Source organism: Chelonia mydas, chromosome 5, assembly GCF_015237465.2.
Source record: "Chelonia mydas isolate rCheMyd1 chromosome 5, rCheMyd1.pri.v2, whole genome shotgun sequence".
In the NCBI taxonomy this organism is placed as follows: Eukaryota; Metazoa; Chordata; order Testudines; family Cheloniidae; genus Chelonia; species Chelonia mydas.
Genome location: NC_051245.2, coordinates 102,704,198 through 102,723,519, shown reverse-complemented (window position 1 = coordinate 102,723,519; position 19,322 = coordinate 102,704,198). Strand labels below are relative to the sequence as shown.

Here is a 19,322-nt window from a genome sequence, read left to right as displayed (position 1 = left end):
GTGTCTACCCTGAATATATAACATCACTCTCGTTTGCTTGTTTTTCTTTTCCTGTACATTTATTATTATTAATGTTATTTTATAATGAATAATTATTTCAATTAATATTCCTCATTATAATTATTTATGATTTGTATTCCAGTAGTGCTCATTCTGGTATATATTATTTGTATTGCAGTTCCGCCCAAATGCACCAGCCCTGATCGGTGCCCCATTGTGCGAGGTGCAGCAAAAGCACACAATCCCTAGTCTCTGCTCTGAGTAGTTTAGATCTGATCCAAACCTCTTAGCACTAATATAAGTGCAGCAGATTGGTGACACCCAAGATCTTAGAAGGTGGGTAGAATTGATGAATAAAGTGTAAGTATCCTAGAGCACCTCACATAACTACCGACCAAATGAAAAAAAATGCGTAAGTTTCATATTGCATTGGAGATTAAAAATGAGCTGCTGTCCTTCTAAGATTATAATTATAATAATTAATAAAAAGGCACAAACAATTTGTGCTGCTTTCTCTACTTCTGCTCTTATGTCATAATCTTGAATTTTGCATCAATGCTATAAAGTCAGTATAGTTGTTTGTAGCTGACAACTTGGGTTGCAGAGCATTTAGGCTGCATTTAAAAAAGGTGGTAAAATGTGAGCATTGAGGAAACAATCCCATTTGACACTGATGTGCCATCAGTGATAATAATGGCCACAATCACCAGCCATTGCCCCAGCGAATCTTCTTTGAGGAAGAACCGCACTGCAGCCTTAGGCTGTATTATCCTTCTTTTAGGTTTGCTGTACACAAAGGGGGGTGTTATGCGTTCCCGGGTCCTGACAGTTCCTATGCTGACTCTCTCACTTTTTACCTCTTCCCCTGTGTGGATCTCCGTGGCTGAGGTGAACCCTCAACAGAGTCAAGAAACATGGCAGGTCAGTGCTATGAAGGTGGCTGAACCCCTGTCCCAGAGCAACAGTCTTAGCTGTGAACAGAGAGGTCTCTGGATGAGGATTGCGTTCTATAACAACAACAAAAATAGGACAAAATTCTGATTTGGGTTCTCTGAGCTAGGTAGGTAGGAACAGAGTGGAAGCAGCTGAACTATGATTGCCTCAGCTGTTCTGCCTGGAGGCAGTGGGCTCAACGGAACTCTGGAGTGCTGCTCCAAAATGGTATCGAGGTGTGAGCTCCCCTCAACAAATGCTGCTGAGAGGACAGCATAGATTTAGAGGCCTCGCTGGCCTTCCCATATACTTTCTGGGATAGGGGGTGCTGCTGGGCACATAAGCTGAGCCTACAGCCTAATGATCAGTGGAGGGTTAGGTCTCAGTCTTGTCCTGTTGAACTAGTTAGGAAGAGGCCCCTTGAACCCACTTTTTCAGGACGTGCTAATAATTATCCATGTGGTATTTATTGCATACATATCTATGACTGTGGTTGTATGTATATGAATGTGTACTTTAAGAGTGTGTTAAAATAAAAAATATTAATAAAAAGAAAGAAGGGGAGAGGCCAGCATTCTGTTCATGGTGGTTAGAACAGGAATTTATAATACCTGTTCATAATACAAATTGTGATAAAAGACTCTCGGTGTATGTCAAAGTGGAACTCTTGCTGGCCCTGCTCTTTACATGTCACCATAACACTGTATGTAGCATGGAAATCAAAATGTACAGTTAAGGCTGCAATTATTGCACTGTTCTTTCTTTATTTTTTTTTAATGAAAAGATTGCAGAACTGTTGGCACCAGCATGTAAAAAATATAGGTTAATGCAAACATGTTTTCCTAATCCTCATTCTTGGCAAGACCCATTTTAACTCTGATTTACTATAATCCCTAATCCTAACGCTCTCTGGAGGCTAGGCCTCAAATTGGAAATGATAATTGGGAAAATTCAAATCACCCTCCTTCACCCTGCTCTTTTGCATTATTCACGTAGGCACAATATATTTGACCCAAAAGAAACCTATATAGTTGCATTTCTCTGGCATTCTAAAAATAGAAACAAATAGCATGCTATACCCTACATCCTTTAATGTGTTTGATGTTTATACGCGTAGAACTACAATACTATATTCTTAAAGTTTTTTCCATTTTCAGAGCTATTCCCTCTCTCTTTCCATGCCACAACTGCAATCAGCAGAGGCACTCAAGCTGGGTCCACCTCATTATTGTCAGATGGGTCAGGGCATTCTCTGTGAGGATGCTGAGACTCTGGAACTTGCTCCTTCCATGGTCTGAAATAGCTCAGATGGGATGAGCTTCCAGGCACACTGCAAAAGTCATCTGTTTGACAGGGTTTTGGGAGAGGGCTATGCCCTGAAACAGTGAAGGCATGGCAAAGTGCTTTTAGTGGGTGATTGGCTGAGTTCCTGTCCAAATAATGTTTAATGTTAATTAAACAGCTTTGATTAGGCACCTTATTCTGCTATTTAAATTGGAATAAATAATTTAACCAATATACTCCATTTTAAGTACAGGCAAATATCTCTTCAACCAGTAGGATCTTTTCAAATGGAAGAAACATTAAGTGCAGCCACTGTATTTTTATGAAAAAAGAACGAGGATGAATAGATATGATAGAAAAGAATAGATATGTGGACACAGTTGGCAACGGGCTTTGTTGCAAGCATAGATCCCTGGGTTACCCCAACCTGAAGCAAATATTCACCAGCAACCACACACCACGCAACAAAAACACTAACCCAGGGATCTATGCTTGCAACAAAGCCCGTTGCAAACTGTGTCCACATATCTATTCAGGGGACACCATCACAGGACCTAATCACATCAGCCACACTATCAGAGGCTTGTTCACCTGCACATCTACCAATGTGATATATGCCATCGTGTGCCAGCAATGCCCCTCTGCCATGTACATTGGCCAAACCGGACAGTCTCTAGGTAAAAGAATAAATGGACACAAATCAGACGTCAAGAATTATAACATTCAAAAACCAGTCGGAGAACACTTCAACCTCCCTGAACACTCAATTACATACCTAAAAGTGGCAATTCTTCAACAAAAAAACTTCAAAAACAGACTCCAATGAGAAACTGCTGAACTGGAATTAATTTGCAAACTGGACACCATTAAATTAGGCTTGAATAAAGACTGGGAGTGGATGAGTCATTACACAAACTAAAAACTATTTCCCCATGCTAATTTTTCCCCTACTGTTACTCACACCTTCTTGTCAACTGTATGAAATGGGCCATCCTGATTATCACTACAAAAGTTTTTTTCTCCTGCTGATAATAGCCCACCTTAATCGATGAGTCTCGTTAGAGTTGGTATGGCAACACCCATTTTTTCATGTTCTCTGTGTATATATATATCTTCCTACTGTATTTTCCACTGCATGCCATCTGATGATGGGTTTTAGCCCACAAAAGCTTATGCTCAAATAAATTTGTTAGTCTCTAAAATGCCCCAAGTACTCCTCGTTCTTTTTGCTTATACAGACTAAGATGGCTACCACTCTGAAACCTGTATTTTTATGTTGTCTCCTTTCGGCAAATGCATACATTTATTTTTTTCTTTCATTCTTTTTCTTTTTCAAGTGTCAGGCCAGTGGGCAAAATCGATTTCCAAATTTTCAGTGGTGCATAGTTTTAACCAGTTCCCACAAGCACATAGATGACATGCTGTGCTGAGTCACTTTTTAAAAGCTTATTTTGTGATGCGGGTCCAAATGAGCTATTGAGCCTTTACTGTGTGTTGAAAAAAAATGCAGGCCTTAAAACGAGCCTGCACCTTCAAACCATGTAGATTAGTATTGGCTCATGGAAGACATGTTACCCTCAGCTGGACTACTTACATGAGAATGGGCTCCATCCTGCATCTGCTACATTAATCTGAGAATGAAAAAGAGGATGCAGGCTCCCACTCATAGTTTTTTTCCTCAGTAAAGTTATCGAATTCAGAACTATACTAAATGTGCTTATTTGCTAAAACGGGGGATTTATTTAAGGCTAAATGCTAATAACAATGAATGTTAACTGACTTAATGCAATGTGAAATTGCAGCTTCAACATTCATACAAATGATAATTTGATCTAAGTGGTTCTATGTTCTGTTATATAGACATTACTTTGCAATTTGCAGCATAATTGCATATAATGCTACTAAACAAATTTGTTTTATTTTGCATTGAAAGTACTTCACCCACCTCCTCAATGTGCTAAGAATATTTTAAAAATGTATATTTCACACTGGGCAGCTGTTAGAGTGCTGAATATTTAGCAGTTGTTAATGAGTCTCCTATCTTATCAATGCCCAGTTTTTGCTACTCTTGCCAGGCATAATTGGCTGAAATCTAAGATAAAACTTTAGGGACTCTTGTAGCCTGTAACTATTCACAACAGATACCTACATCCCTTTTGCAATGAAACCTTTATCCTCTCTGACTGATTTACAACATTACTAAGTAAAAATATCCATCTGTACATAATAGCTTTGAACACAGGACCCCAGGATAAGAATTCATTGTATGTTCATAATTACTTTTTGGCAAAATCTTACTTTGTAAAATATTCCAATAGGAATAATGTTTATTAAATGGCAATTTTCTGATGCTTTATAGCATTTCTATCTAACTTAGAGTAGGCTTTTATTTATAATTAAAACTACTTTGTATTTTTTAATGTATTCATATGCATAGTTTTTCAATAACAGCCCAGCATCCCAATTTTGCTGGAAAATGTTGATTTGGCTTTATTTTATTTTTTTTCTCTTGTATTTACTGTTTTCAATCCTATATTCAGTTCAGTTGCAGGGAGACTGATTTTGAATAATATGGTCATGATGTCAAAACAGAGCAAATTATATGCTGCTGCCATCTGGAATAGTGAAAATAAAAGCTTTATTTACACTGTTCTTTGAAATAATAAACTTTATTGCAGTAGTTTATCATCAGTATCTTTAAGTATAAAGGGAATAATCCATGTGTGGACTGTGAATGAGCCTTTTTTATTCCGTGGTCAAGGGAACATCTCTAAAATCTGTCAATGGCAAAGCCAAGAGTAGATCTTGAAACAGATTCTTCTTAGTTAGTGGAATGGAAAAACACCCTCACTTTTCACATGGAGAATACTCTGTTTACATCAAGTGGTATTTTTTTTAAAAAGTAATTCAGTAGCTTGAATGTATGTCTTATCATTTAACATCAGGTTATGTAGATTTAGCATGGAGATGAATATAGACACTGCCACCGCCAATGAAAGTTTTGGATACTTTCATTTGCATTATTTATCTATAGCATGCCGATTACGGTGCTGTAGGTGTGAAAATTATTCAGTTGCATTCTTACTTCTCAGTTACATTTGTGAAACCTATTGAAGCGAAAAGGTTTCCTTCGGTGTAAAAGAGCGGAAAAATTATCCAACTCTGTTCACATATTTATTCAAGTGACACCATCATAGAACCTAATTACAATAGCCGTGCCATCAGGGGCTCCTTCACCTGCACATCTACCAATGTGATATACGCCATCATGTGCCAGCAATGCCTCTCTGCCATGTACATTGGCCAAACCGAACAGTCTCTATGCAAAAGAATAGATGGACACAAATCTGACATCAGGAATCATAACATTCAAAAACCAGTAGGAGAACACTTCAAACTCTCTGGCCACTCAGTAAAAGATTGAAGGGTGGCAATTTTGCAACAGAAAATCTTCAAAAAGAGAGTCCAACGAGAAACTGCTGAGCTTGAATTAATATGCAAACTAGACACCGTTAACTTGGGTTTGAATAGAGACTGGGAGTGGTAGGGTCATTACACATACTGAATCTATTTCCTTAAGTTAAGTATCCTCACACCTTCTTGTCAACTGTCTAAATGGGCCATCTTGATTATCACTACAAAAGTTTTTTTTCTCCTGCTGATAATAGCTCATCTTAACTAATTAGCCTTTCACAGTTTGTATGGTAACTTCCAACTTATCTATATCTATCTATCTATCTATCTGTTCCATTCTATGCATCCGATGAAGTGGGCTGTAGCCCACAAAAGCTTATGCTCTAATAAATTTGTTAGTCTCTAAGGTGCCACAAGTACTCCTGTTCTTTTTGTGGATACAGACTAACACGGCTACTACTCTGAAAAGTTCTGTGATGACCTAAAATCCTATTTCCGACGTCTCCAACTCAAGGAATATTTCCAACACACCTCTGAACAGCATACTAATCCACAGAGACCTTCCTACCAATACTCCAAAAAGAAGGATTCTAGGTGGACTCCTCCTGAAGGTCGAAACAGCAGACTGGACTTCTACATAGAGTGCTTCCGCCGACGTGCACGGGCTGAAATTGTGGAAAAGCAGCATCACTTGCCCCATAACCTCAGCTGTGCAGAGCACAATGCCATCCACAGCCTCAGAGACAACTCTGACACCATAATCAAAAAGGCTGACAAAGGAGGTGCTATCGTCATCATGACTAGGTCAGAATATGAACAAGAGGCTGCTAGGCAGCTCTCCAACACCACTTTCTACAAGCCATTACCCTCTGATCCCACTGAGGGTTACCAAAAGAAACTACAGCATTTGCTCAAGAAACTCCCTGAAAAAGCGCAAGAACAAATCCGCACAGACACACCCTTGGAACCCCGACCTGGGGTATTCTATCTGCTACCCAAGATCCATAAACCTGGAAATCCTGGACACCCCATCATCTCAGGCATTGGCACCCTGACAGCAGGATTGTCTGGCTATGTAGACTCCCTCCTCAGGCCCTACGCTACCAGCACTCCCAGCTATCTTCGAGACACCACTGACTTCCTGAGGAAACTACAATCCATCGGTGATCTTCCTGATAACACCATCCTGGCCACTATGGATGTAGAAGCCCTCTACACCAACATTCCACACAAAGATGGACTACAAGCCGTCAGGAACACTATCCCCAATAGTGTCACGGCAAACTTGGTGGCTGAACTTTGTGACTTTGTCCTCACTCATAACTATTTCACATTTGGGGACAATGTATACCTTGAAATCAGCGGCCCTGCTATGTGTACCCGCATGGCCCCACAGTATGTCAACCTTTTTTTGGCTGACTTAGAACAATGCTTCCTCAGCTCTCGTCCCCTAATGTCCCTACTCGCACTACATTGATGACATCTTCATCATCTGGACCCATGGAAAAGAAGCCCTTGAGGAATTCCACCATGATTTCAACAATTTCCTTCCCACCATCAACCTCAGCCTGGACCAGTCCACACAAGAGATCCACTTCCTGGACACTATGGTGCTAATAAGCAATGGTCACATAAACAACCACCCTATACCGGAAACCTACTGACCGCTATTCCTACCTACATGCCTCCAGCTTTCATCCAGACCACACCACATGATCCATTGTCTACAGCCAAGCTGTACGATACAACCACATTTGCTCCAACCCCTCAGACAGAGACAAACACCTACAAGCTCTCTATCAAGCATTCTTACAACTACAATACCCACCTGCTGAAGTGAAGAAACAGATTGACAGAGCCAGAAGAGTACCCAGAAGTCACCTACTATAGGACAGGCCCAACAAAGAAAATAACAGAACGCCACTAGCTGTCACCTTCAGCCCCCAACTAAAACCTCTCCAACGCATTATCAAGGATCTACAACCTATCCTGAAGGACGACCCATCACTCTCACAAATCTTGGGAGACAGGCCAGTCCTTGCCTACAGACAGCCTCCCAACCTGAAGCAAATACTCACCAGCAACCACACACCACACAACAGAACCACTAACCCAGGAACCTATCCTTGCAACAAAGCCCGTTGCCAACTGTGCCCACATATCTATTCAGGGGACACCATCATAGGGCCTAATCACATCAGCCGCACTATCAGAGGTTCGTTCACCTGCACATCTACCAATGTGATCTATGGCATCATGTGCCAGCAATGCCCCTGTGCCATATACATTGGTCAAACTGGACAGTCTCTACGCAAAAGAAAAAATGGACACAAATCAGATGTCAAGAATTATAACATTCATAAACCAGTCGGAGAACACTTCAATCTCTCTGGTCACTCGATTTCTGATCTAAAAGTGACTATTCTTCAACAAAAAAACTTCGAAAACAGACTCCAATGAGAGACTGCTGAATTGGAATTAATTTGCAAATTGGATATAATTAACTTAGGCTTGAATAGAGACTGGGAGTGGTTGAGTCATTATACAAAGTAAAACTATTTCCCCTTGTTTATTCCTTCCTCCTCCTCCCCCCCGCCACTGTTCCTCAGACGTTCTTGTTAACTCCTGGAAATGTGCTGGAAATGGCCCACCTTGATTATCACTTCAAAAGGTTTTCTCTCCCCCCACCCCACTCTCCTGCTGGTAATAGCTCATCTTAAGTGATCACTCTCCTTACAATGTGTATGATAAACACCCATTTTTTCATGGTCTGTGTGTATATAAATCTCCTCACTGTATTTTCCACTTTATGCATCCGATGAAGTGAGCTGTAGCGCACGAAAGCTTATGCTCAAATAAATTGGTTAGTCTCTAAGGTGCCACAAGTACTCCTTTTGTTTTTGCAAATACAGACTAACACAGCTGCTACTCTGAAACCTTTTAAAGGCTGTTACTACTGCTGTTTTCCAGGGAAATTAGCCTCACTTAAGAAAATTGCTCAGAACACTGGTCACTGGGTTTGTCCTCCTACTCCTCCTGATTGGATACACAGGTAGACCAATCAGAAAGAAGAACTTCCAATCCCCTGGACATGTCTTTCTGCTCTATTTTTCCCTAAATGAGACCTTCCAGCGCTTTTTTTTTAAATCATACCCTTAGTGTGTCTACCCCGGGGTTTTCTCTTGGGGGAAGTGTAAGTACTGTTCCTGTGAGGCCAGAGAAATCAAATCGATGGGGAAGGGCAGAAAACTTGGTTTGGGGGTCAAATTTTCAAAAGAATTTAGGCACCCAAAGATGCAGGTTGGTGTCTAGGAGGATTTTCAGAAACCCCTAAGCACCTAACTCCCATTGTGGGAGTTAGGCACTTAGGTCCTTTTGAAGATCCTACTGAAGTGCCTGTCTGCACCTTTTGGTGCCTAAATTCCCACATGCACACACAACCTTTGTCTGAAAGAGAGTTTCTCATCACATCACATGCAAATAGTTGATTTTGTTTGGGATTGAGACTCCTCCAAAAAGCCCACACAGTAACACATGTATTTATTAATCCTTAAAAGTAGTGGTAGTAATAAACATAATTTTATTTATAAAGAACCTTCCAACCCCCTTATTGGAGCTGTATATTAAGTACAATCAAAATATTATTAATATTGTAATAAAACACACCTTTATAACAATTTCAGATGAGAAGAAGAAATAGATGAGGTCTGACAACGGAAAGGTAGGGTTAGAAAGACTGTAAATACTGGGTCAGCAACAGCGATTGTAATAAAACAAACAAACAATAAGGAAAAAGCTCTTGTGAAAGACATTCAGTTGTTCTTTAAAAGTGGGTAAGAATGAACCTGGAAGAATATCAAGGGGGAGCAATTTCCATACTCTGTAGCCCACTGTTCAGCAAATTAGAGTTGAATTGCAGCTTTTCTCTTATAGATCTTCTATGCTGTGTGTCAGATGCAATCCCTGACTCACTGCACAATATTCTGCCCAAAATGCATCCTTAATACATGAATATGCACTTGACTTGGGTGGTGGATTGCAGATGATGTATTGCATTTGAATGCAGACGGCATGTGTATCCCTGCTTTTGACTACGTCTTACTGCACAATGTACATTTTACAGAGAAGTCTGTCACAAAAGACTTGCTCCTCAAGATAGTAGTGGGATATGACTGCCAGGATCACCTCAGTTGTCTTTTATAATTCATGTTGATACACCTGATGCTACCACTGCTGTTCACTGTAAAGTATCTGCCTCTTCTGAAAAGATGGAACAATTTGGATCGTTATTTGCCAAGATGATGATAATCATTTTCCATCTTGCTGAAAGACGCAACTGCTGCTGGAAAAAAACAATAAACTTTACCTGTTTCTCTGGGATACTAGACTCTTGGAGAGGACTTCAACAGAAAAGTCATACAAGATCCATTATTATATCATCTCTACTCTAAGATAATGCAGTGGGAACATCAGAGTTCAGATATTAGAAGAGGATGGAATTATCCTTGCATTAGAATGAATGAGAAAGGAATGAGAAAGGAAAAGAACTTTAATAAAACAACTTGGAGAGCTGCTGCACGCAGCCATGCAGTGTTCCCAACCCCCGCCTCCAGGGTACATCTCCAGATTCCCATGTCCATAATACTCTTTCTTATGAGGGAGTGTCTCTAAATTACAATCTTCTTCAAGCATATCTGTACATCATCTCTCTTAAAGAAAAACAAATTAACTCATATACATATATAAAAACAGCTAACCATGATCTAATAACATGCATTACATTCTCACCCCATGTAGTACATTTCCATAAACACAATGTGTCAACTACTGAGAGAGAAGAGGTTACTAGCACATCACACTCGAGTGAATCTTTACCACCCTTTTTTCTCAAATACCCCTTCTCTAGGCAGGTTAACTAGTCTCTGTGAGTCTTTCAGGACATTTAATCTCCCACTCTGATCTTCTCTTTATCAGCCTTTCATTAGAGTCTGAGTTATTCTCTTGTTTCTCTTTTGTGTGTCAATGATAAAGGATCAGTCAGATGGGAAATGCCAGAGTCCACATCAGCTGTCAATGTGTTGGAACTTTCTAAGATTATTCGAAGATTCCTTCGATTACATCAAAATGTGTTGTCCTGGTCTGTCTGGACTACATAAGACCTTGGATGCAGCTGTTCTTTAATGGTATCCTTTTGGTCCCAAGTATTTGAGGTGTGATTCCTCAGGCATACTGAGATCCCAGGCCCTTTTATCGAAATAATTTTTCTGCTTCCACTCCTGATTTTCTTTCATCTTCTTTGTTTCATTGTCATGAGATTTCAGCAAGCTATCAATAATTGGTAAATTAGATCTGATTCTTCTTCCTGTTAACAGCTGAGCTGGAGAAAAGCCATTCTCCAGGGGTGCACTTCAGTAAACCAGTAACATTTTATACAAATCACCCCCACTGTCAAAAGTCTTTTTCATAAGGTTCTTTACTGTCTATATAAACCTTTCCACAAATCCATTTTATTGGGGTTAATTTGGACTTGATGTTTTGTGATGAAAATCCCAATCTCTGGCAAATTGCCTAAAATCTGCATTGGAAAATTGCGGCCCGATATCGTTAAAGACTTCATCTGAAATTCCATGTCTGGAGAAGATTCCCTTCATGCCAGCTATCAATTAGTACTATTAGTACTGTGTGGTGTGCAAATTTCTGGATACAGAGAATCATAATCTGTAACTATTAAATAATCCTTTGATTGCCAGGTAAATAAATCAGTGCCTACCTTCTCATAAGGCCTTTGTGGAAATGGATTCACTTGACGTTTCTCCATTTGGGATCTGCAGCATTTTGAAAAATGAGTATTTTTCTCACATTTATGATAGAGTTTGCCAAAGGCAACACACTGTTTGGGGCCATGTTGTGATCCACACCATTCACATGACCACCTGTACCCAGTCTTCCCCCAGAAATGGTTTTCTTAGTGCATCGTTCCACTCTTTGATTTGACCTATTCTGGTTATATTGTTTTGTGTTTAGTAAATGGATAACACCTTCTGGTGAATTCAGCTTCATGCTTTCTGTTTCTGCTGCCCTGCATATTTGGAGAGCTTTTTTCTAAAGTTAAGCCTCCTTCATGGAGCAGTCTTTCTATTAACACATTGTCTTTAATGCCACAAATTATTCTGTCTCTGACCACGTTTTACTGAGTTTCCTTAACTCTGTGACATATTGCTCTATGGTATCATCCATTTTTTGCATGCATGTAAAAAATTTCTGTGTCAAAGAATTTCATTCCTTTGTGGCATGCAATGTTCTTCAAATTTAGTCAGTATTTTACTTAACTTCATGCTTTCATCTTCTTCTAACTTAAAGTTGTTAAGTTGCTTCCTCCCCAACAACATGAAACAGGATTGATGATTTCACTTTATCATTTTTTTCCTCTGCCCCTATTGCTGCTAAATACAATTCAAATCTCTGATTTTTTTTCCAGTTCTATGCAACATTGCCTGGCCATTGCAGCCTGGATGGAGGTTGCAACACATTCATTTTTGGCTTCCCCCCACTTCTTAAGATAGTCAAGATACTACTCTGCTCACCAAATACATGGAAAAGACTCTGTGCCTGGTGCTCCACAGTCTTCTCTGGTGCCTCCCTTTTTCTCTGCTTTCAGTTTCAAACACAGGAGTTAACTTCAAAATTACTGCAGTTTCCACCTCATTGAGCACTTCCGCAACCATGTAACAATCTTGGGGTTCATTAAATAACAATGAATGAGAAAGGAATAAAACATTAATAAAACAAACTGGAGAGAGTCTCTGGTGAACTGCTGTACACAACCATGTCGTGTTCCCAATCCCCACCTCCAGAGCACATCTCCAAATTTCTATGTTCATAATATTGTCCCTTATGAGGGAATGTCTTTAAATTACAATCTTCTACAAATATATCTCTCTGCACCTAACACACTGAAAAAAGTTCAAGAAAGGTTCATCTCTATGAAAATATGAACTTTCATATTTCCATTGTTGTGAAAACTATGATTCATCTAACGAGTAAGTGCTGCTTGAGCAAGTCAATACTGCCTTGATTTTTATACACAACTTTTCTATGAATTTTAATTTTCTCTTCTTCATTGCACATGCTCAATTGGGATATGTGAAATAGACAAACTGAATATGTCTGGAAAAGTTATCGAAATACTTTTGATATTTTCTATGCAAGGAGAACAACTGCAGTGTGAAATGATGCAAGACAGTTTCAAATGATTCTCCCATAAGAGTTCATATTGTGAATCACTGAATCATAGAGGATTAGGTTGGAAGAGACCTCAGGAGATCATCTAGTCAATCCCCCTGCTCAAAGCAGGATCAATACCCAACAAAATCATCCCAGCCAGGGTTTTGTCAAGCTGGGCCTTAAAAACCTCTAAGGATGGAGATTCCACCACCGCTGTAGATAACCCATTCCAGTGCGTCACCACCCTCCTAGTGAAATAGTGTTTCCCAATATCCAACCTAGACCTCCCCCACTGCATCTTGAGACCATTGCTCCTTGTTCTTTCATCTGCCACCACTGAGAACAGCCGAGCTCCAATTTCTTTGGAACACCCCCTTCAGGTAGTTGAAGGCTACTATCAAATCCCCCCTCACTCTTCTCTTCTGCAGACTAATCAAGCCCTGTTCCCACAGCTTCTCCTCGTGAATCTGTGCCCGAGCCCCCTAATCAATTTTGTTGCCCTCCACTGGACTCTCTCCAATTTGTCCACATCTTTTCTGTAGTGGAGAGCCCAAAACTGGATGCATTACTCTAGATTTGGCCTCACCAGTGCCAGATAGAGGGGAATAATCACTTCTCTCGATCTGCTGGCAATGCTCCTACTAATGCATCCCAAAATGCTATTAGCCTTCTTGGCAACAAGGGCACATTGCTGACTCATATCCAGCTTCTCATTCACTGTAATCCCCAGGTCCTTTTCTGCAGAACTGCTGCTTAGCCAGTCGGTCCCTAGTCTGTAGCAGTGCATGGGATTCTTCCGTCCTAAGTGCAGGATTCTGCACTTGTCCTTGTTGAACCTCATCAGATTTCTTTTGGCCCAATCCTCCAATTTGTCTAGGTCACTCTGGACCCTATCCTTACCCTCCAGCTTATCTACCTCTCCCCACAGCTTAGTGTCATCTGCGAACTTGCTGAGGGTACAATCCATCCCATCATCCAGATAATTAATAAAGATGTTGAACAAAACCGGCCCCAGGACTGACCCCTGGGGCACTCCGCTTGATACCAGCTGCCAACTAGACATCGAGCCGTTGATCACTACCTGTTGAGCCCGACAATCTAGCCAGCTTTCTATCCACCTTATAGTTCATTCATCCAATCCATACTTTTTTTAACTTGCTGGCAAGAATACTGCGGGAGACTGTATCAAAAGCTTTGCTAAAGTCCAGATATATCACGTCCACTGCTTTCCCCATATCCAGAGAGCCAGTTATCTCATCACAGAAGGCAATCAGGTTGGTCAGGCATGACTTGCCCTTGGTGAATCCATGTTCACTGTTCCTGATCACCTTCCTCTCCTCCAAGTACTTCAAAATGGTTCCTTGAGGACCTGCTCCATGATTTTTCTAGGGACTGAGGTGAGGCTGTAGTTCCCCAGGTTCCCATTCTTCCCTTATTTAAAGGTGGGCACTATATATATGAACAACCTTTGTAAATGCTCTTTATATTGTTCATGTCCTATATTCAGTGAACAGTTCATGTATAGAACTCTTTCAGTAATTAGAAGTTATATTAACACCATTTTCTGAACTATAATGGAATGTGTAGTCTAAAATCAGCTTAGACTTTTAAGATACCTAAGAAATTATGGGTTAAAAAGGGGTAATTTTAAATTGTTGGGCACAAAGTCATTATATTTTTTAAATTACTAAAAATATTTAGTCCAGAGAAACAAAAAATGGCAGGCCAGCTCTTACTAACAGTATCTCTTATTGCCAGCTCAGAGGTATGCCTTTCACAATTTTAGTCACAGGGATTCTTTTCCATACTTCAGGAAACACCGTGATTGAGACTAAGCAAAATAATGACAGTTATTAACCATGGCTCTTTTATTGCTGAAGGAAAAGAAAACATTAAACAAAACAACACATGTGACAGAATACATTTTCTTTTGTATGTTTTTTTTTTCTGTAGAGAGCTTCTATAAGTGGACCCGCCTTTGGTTTGGCATTTTTCTCTTGGTAAATTGAAACAAAGGTCTTTTTTCCCCAAAATTATCAATAAACCAGTAACTACGAAATTTTGCAAATGGGCAAAATAATTTTGTTTAAGGAAAAATGTGTCCTGTTAGTTACTAGTAATAACAATACAGTTTATACTTGAGCAAAGTAAGAAATCTTAACTAAATCCTATGAAATTGAAGAAAATATTTGTCAGTTACTTCGAAAAAGCATTTACATTTAAGCATCTGTCTTAAAACAAGACAACTACAGATATGAAGAATCGAATATCCAATTAAATCCCACTATTTCTTTGTTTATCAAAATGTAGCCACTGTCTCCTCTCCAGGAACACATGGTCTAACCATGTGGTCATTCACAGGAAAATAGTAAATATTTTAAGTTTCAACAGCATTTCCATGTCCCAAAAAATTATTACAAGACTTTTTAAATTTAATCCCTTGGTAATCTTTTAGTTAACTTTCTCGCTCAAATCCATTTTAAAATTTTGGGGCAGTTTTCCTTGGGTTGGTTTCTTCTTGTCTTCTCAGTTCTTCTTAGCTGTTTGCAGTAGCCTGCTTCTAAAGATGGACAGGATGAGTTGTGGAATGCTTGCTATGTATGCTGTGTAGCAAAGGTTGTGTATGTGAGGAGTGTTCACTTCAGAGGGTTTTTTTTTTTGTATTGTTTTCCTTCCTATTTCCATGAAATTATGAAAACACCTCTTTTAGACTTGTTTAGATCAGAGCTGGTTGCTGTCACTTTTTATTGGCTCAAAGTCTATAGGGTTGGCTTAGATGACACCTTCAGCTTCTAAATATGCAGTGTGTTTAATGAACATGCAGTATTTGCAATTGCCTTTGTTCTTATATTGAGAAAACCTAGGTAACCTTTTAAAGTTAGAGTTTAACATTTATTTTCTGAGATATTCCTTTAATTTTATTAAAGTCCAATAGGAAATGAAATTGTTTTCAAAAAGTCTGAACATTCCTATTTTTAAACTAAAATATTTTAGTCTCATAACAATATTTTTAAATTAAAGTACTCTTAGTTTAAATTGTTGTTAACAACATTGTTGATCCTTTATAACCGATTTTAGAAGGATGATTCTTTTTGTCTTCCTTAGTTGGGTGAGGGAGTTCCATGAGCATAGCTAATAATTAATTAATTCTCCATTAATTTAAATATTCTATATTTAAATAGCTTCTTACATTAGTAATTAGTTTAACAAGATCATTAGATTCCATGTTGGTTGTCAAGGTTCCTTCCCCACTCTGAACTCTAGGTACAGATGTGGAGACCTGCATGAAAACCTCCAAAGCTTACTTTTAGCAGCTTAGGTTAAAACTTCCCAAAGGTACAAACTATTTTACCTTTTGCCCTTGGACTTTCGCTGCCACCACCAAACGTCTAACTCCGGTTACTGGGAACGAGTCCGTTTGGAAACGTCTTGCCCCCAAAAATCCTCCCAAATCTTACACCCCCTTTCCTGGGGACGGTTTGATAAAAATCCTCACCAATTTGCATAGGTGACCACAGACCCAAACCCTTGGATCTTAAGAACAATGAAAAAGCATTCAGTTTCTTAAAAGAAGAATTTTAATAGAAGAAAAAGTAAAAAGAATCACCTCTGTAAAATCAGGATGGTAAATCCCTTACAGGGTAATTAGATTCAAAACATAAGAGAATCCCTCTAGGCAAAACCTTAAGTTACAAAAAGACACAAAAACAGGAATCAACATTCCATTCAGCACAGCTTATTTTCTCAGCTATTTAAAGAAAACAGAATCTAACGCATATCTAGCTAGATTACTTACTAAGTTCTAAGACTCCATTCCTGTTCTGTCCCCGGCAAAAGCATCACACAGAGAGAGAGAGCCTTTGTTTCTCCCCCCCCTCCCCCTCCAGCTTTTGAAAGTATCTTGTCTCCTCATTGGTCATTTTGGTCAGGTGCCAGCGAGGTTATCCTAGCTTCTTAACCCTTTACCGGTAAAAGGGTTTTTCCTCTGGCCAGGAGGGATTTTAAAGGTGTTTACCGTTCCCTTTATATTTATGACATTGGCATATAAAGAATTTTACCATTTACATGGTTTCATTTATACAGCAGTTATCTTAGGAGCTATGCATTTAGCTAACATATTTGCAAGTACACATTTCACAAAGGTGTTTGACATCTCAATATAGAAGAAATAAAGAAAAAGGTTTAAAACATTTCCAACAATACATGTTTTTTGTAGAGGCTTTTCTGAATGATGTTTCAACAAGGATATTTCTAGAATTCTTTGTGTAGGTTTATTGGGAAGTTTTTCTGGGTAGGTGAAAAGCACACTCTACACCTAGATTTATTGCTCTGCTAGCACAGTCCCTTTTCACAAGCAGGTCTTTTCCTAAAACGTGAATGTTTTACATGGTTTGTTTTCTTGAGATAAGGGTTACATTTGTACCAGACCAGTATCTTATACAGAGGGAGATGTTCTGGTCTAGATAAAACAAGGGTAATAAACGTGGCTTTATGGCTAAGGTGGGGTTATCTTCCTGACATTTACTTGTCCTTGGGCACAGAAAGCAGAAACCACCTGCAATTTCTTCAATCAACCTGAATATTTTATAACATAACTAACTAAATCATACACAGATATTGTAATATTTTCAAGCATCCTATGACATACTTGTAGTTATATCTTATTGTTCAGTAAAGATGCTAACAAGTTTATAATGACCTAATAATAATAATAAATTTTAATAATGTTACTAATATTTTGCATCAATATTGAGGTCTGTCCTCCACAAAATTCAAAGAATGAACTGCATTTCCAGATTTATTGCACCTGTCATCCTAAACAAAATCTGTATTACTTATGTGACTTACTAAGCATGAGGACATAGTAATCTGCCCTATAATGGCCTCTCAAAATGACAGTGCCAAATGGCTTTGTGAAGGTCAAGTGTGATTTAAATTGTTGATGAATTAGGAGCTAATTCAGTATGATTGAATATTAATATGAAACTACAGTTTAAAGCTTAATGAGCACAGTAATGAACTGGATAAAATACTTTTTCTTTGCACCTCATGTTGATGTTTAAAACGACTAATATATTGATAATTTGTAATAGCTACTTTTTATGTAAAAGTTTATGTTGGCTAACAGTCATTCGTTGATTTGATTCTCAGTTCTACAACATAGCACAATGGATGATCTATCAAACTTGATGTCATCAAACTGGAAAGACAGTTTTATACAAATCAATAATAAATTTAGAGAAGAAAAAAGCAATTAACATCTTATGAACTACACCCACTGAGATAAGCATTCCAATTAGAAATTTCATTATTTCCCCAGTCCGTTTTATGTTGAATACTGGGTTTTATTGCCAAATACCTCACAGCCAGATTGGAAACAAGCCACAACTGTCAAAGTATAACAGCTCTGGCTATTCGAATCTGTTACATTGTGATGTTTCTCATGAAAATTTAATGAAGACAGTGCATTCAAAGAGGTTCTGTGCATAAGGGGGATGGATGGAATTTAATTACCCTTATTAAAAATAAGAAAAGAAAGCTCTTTACATACTCCATCCTATTAATATGCAAGATAGATTATCTTTGTTGTGCACTTGTGTATATGAAAAAGCGGCTCTGGAGTGTTCTTTATGAGCCAAGAAGGAACAGAAAGGTCATGCAAATGCATTAGAGTGCTTTCTGCATTGCACAAGTCAAACCTTGTCAGTTATTCCCAAGGTAAAGGCTTCACATCTGATAAATAATTATTAAATTTAGTTTTCTTTGGTAAGAGCCTATAGCAAGTGCCTCAGCACTGTAAGCCTTTGACACTCATTGCTGATTGGTGGAGATATTGGCTCTGAAGAGAGATGGAAACTTGCAGGAGAATAGTGACTACTGTACCAGAGCAATATTTATATGTATTCATGATTCCAGTGATTAAATAGCCCTAGGGAGATATCTGTCACTGGAGAATGCGAAGATTTGTCAGGTATTCAAGGATAACCAGATGTAAGTTTTTCAAAAGGCTCTGAAAGCTTTACTGAAATTACTTAAAAAGATCACACAATTTTTGTACAAAGAAAGCAATGTAGTTAACATTGGACAATTCCTAATAAATTATTTTAGTCTCGTAAAAAATTACACGTCAATAGCTGCCAAGCACGGCATTTGATAATAAAGCATGTATTATATAGTAGCTATTGATTTTTTTTCACTTTTCTTTTTGAGACAAAGAGCAGCTCTATAATTGTAAAAACATCTGTTAAACCTTTACCACAGTAAAGAACAAGCTGATGTAATTCCAAAAGATTATTATAATTAACATAGCCTGATTTGTCAGGTATTCTCTGTCCCTACTATGTTTCCAGTGTTACCTCCTAGACTATCAGGCACCTAGAAACCTGTGTGTTTCATTGCTGTTTATATAATACATTCCAGTTGGGGTTTTAAGGAACCCAAGGAAGTTGGCATCCAACTCCCATGTA

General features: G+C 38.7%; 1 protein-coding gene across 10 annotated transcripts in view; it reads left to right on the top strand.

The window, feature by feature from the left end:
* PTPRD (protein tyrosine phosphatase receptor type D) overlaps positions 1-19,322 on the top strand; it is a 2,140,771-nt gene that overhangs the window by 1,933,871 nt on the left and 187,578 nt on the right. The window contains exon 1 of one of the 10 annotated variants that reach the window (XM_043546223.1): positions 17,240-17,244. The exons of the other annotated variants lie outside the window; for them this stretch is intronic. The gene's annotated coding sequence lies outside the window, so the exon portion shown is untranslated. Of the gene's footprint in view, positions 1-17,239; positions 17,245-19,322 lie in introns of those variants that run through there. 10 annotated transcript variants of the gene reach the window in all.